At 35.7% G+C, this 2,298-nt stretch overlaps 1 protein-coding gene across 1 annotated transcript in view; it reads left to right on the top strand.

Moving 5' to 3' along the window:
- DNAH5 (dynein, axonemal, heavy chain 5) overlaps positions 1-2,298 on the top strand; it is a 291,357-nt gene that overhangs the window by 160,088 nt on the left and 128,971 nt on the right. The gene's annotated exons all lie outside the window — the stretch shown is intronic.

Raw genomic sequence — 2,298 nt, 5'->3', positions numbered from 1 at the left:
AATTAAATACCTTGAATACTTAGATATTTTACTAAATAAATGTTACAATGTAAGGCAGAAAGCTTATTAGATTAGCCACATGGAAAATCTTTTGTGACATAGTTTGCCAAATTTATTGTTTTCATTTACATAAGTTTTTTGAAGATGATTTTGATTGAAAACTTGTGAATTCATAATTTAAATAAAGCAGATGTTTATTTTATATTGCCATTATATTTTTGTCCTTTTATTTCTATATGGAGCTATCCTAACTTTTTATTAGTGTATTTCTAGAATTTACACAACTTTGGGTCACAAAAGGGTTTTGATTTGGTATGAAAATGTGAGGAAAGAGAAGATTATACAGCAAAATGATACCGACATATAGTTGAATGTGTCACTAAAAATACTTAGAGAGGTTTCAGGTTTCACAATGCAATGATCCATTCATTAAGGAGAATAAAAGCAGAGGGGTTCAACCCCGATTTGCAAAAGTAATCACCAATGGCAGTTCCTTAAAATACAGAGGATTGGGTCACACTCCAGTTCTACTAAATTAGGATCACTGGGGAGGGGACCCAGGACATGTTTTTTTAAAGCACAACATTTTTTTCCACACAGACAGGCTTAGTAACCACAGATATAGCAAGTTCCAAGTGAAAATGTATTTATGTGATTTTTCCAAAATACTTCAATTTTACAAAGGTTCTTGAAAAATACTTTTACATGACAAGCTAATGAATAGAGTTTGCTATTTACAAAACAATCTTACACTGCAGTCTGTCCATACTGAGGCTGAATAACACCTTTACATTAATGCTACACCTACCTAAAATATTTTTATATGCTTTTAAATAGTGCAGTTTCTTCCTTGGTTAAGAAGAAACAAGACTCAGGAAGAATCATATAGGAAATGTTTAGAGTGGTGCAAGGCAGCTCTGGGAGGGTTATTGGAGGGCAGAGCAATTGGAAAGTTGTATTAATGGGAATCTGTCAGCTTCAGGAAGCCAAGCTGGTTACCTGCCCTAGTGAATGTTGTTTTTTGGTTCCATCAACTCAGAAGTGCTGTGTTATGTTTTTGTCGAGGTGGAATCATGGTAAATTCATGAACTAATGAATAATTCAGAATCAACATTTTATTGCTTCATGTTCCGAGTCTCTAATTGTTTCCTGGAATATTGAGGTGAAGAACGAGCTGATCTCTTGACCCGAAGAGAACTTGCCTCGCCTTAAGAAAATGTTGTGTATTATGTGGTATTTTGTTATGAATGACATGCATTTTCTTAATATTGGATCCCCCAAATGACTAAATTCTCCACTTTCATGAACACTCCTTGAATACTTTTCTACATTGTTTATTAATTAACTTAGAAGAAATAAAAGGAAACAACTAATTGTAGTAAATCTTGTTTTCCATTTTAAAAAATGAGTACAGATTTCCTTGTTCGTATTTTATTTTTCACTTTTATCCCCCTAACTTATTCTTATATATGCTTCCACATGTTCTCCTAGCATATTTTAATCAAGAGTTGAAGCCTATGTCTCTATCTTGGCTTCAAGTCTGAGCATATGTACGGTGTAGCAGCCGAACATGCAGATACTGGATTCACTCTCTGGGTTTGAATTCTGGCCCTGCCACCTGCCAGCTGTGGGAGCCTGAACAGGTCACCTGAACTCCCTGGGCCTCAGTTTCCTCATGTGTATCAGGGGATAATAACAGTTCCTGTTTCATGGAGTTGTTTTGAGGATTAAATGAATTAATATGTGAAAGAATTTCTAGCAAGGCCTGAAACATAGTATAAGTGCCATATAATCATTAGATATTATCATTGTTAATTGATATGTTTAAGAACTGTTATCCCCTAATGACCATTTTCCTGGTGTGCTATTAATGCACCAATCTGTGAACTAACAGGGTTTTCTTAAGAAACGCTCACCTCCAGAAGCCGAAATTCTTCGTCAGCTCTACACGGAGTCTTTCCCGGACTTGTATCGCTTCAGCGTCCAGAACTTAGAATACAAGATGGAGTTGCTGGAGGCCTTTGTAATCACGCAAAGCATTAACATGCTTCAGGGCCTGATTCCCCCCAAGGTAAATTGCTCGACTTTATAGAGAATTTCTCTCTTATGAATTGAACCATACGGGGGAAAAAGTGCAGTATTTGAAATTAGATTTGGTTAGCGCTATGGGGAAGGGGGAATGTTTCAAACGTGGACCCCACATATTTTGGTATTTTTTTCATTTTTTTTTTTTTAACAAAGCAATGCATGGGTTTGGAATTTCGTTGCAGGCTAACAAAGTCATGTAATAAATATCCT

The sequence above is a fragment of the Propithecus coquereli genome, unplaced genomic scaffold (assembly GCF_000956105.1).
Source record: "Propithecus coquereli isolate 6110/MARCELLA unplaced genomic scaffold, Pcoq_1.0 Scaffold100, whole genome shotgun sequence".
Taxonomy (NCBI): Eukaryota; Metazoa; Chordata; class Mammalia; order Primates; family Indriidae; genus Propithecus; species Propithecus coquereli.
This window is presented reverse-complemented; position numbering and strand designations above follow the sequence as displayed.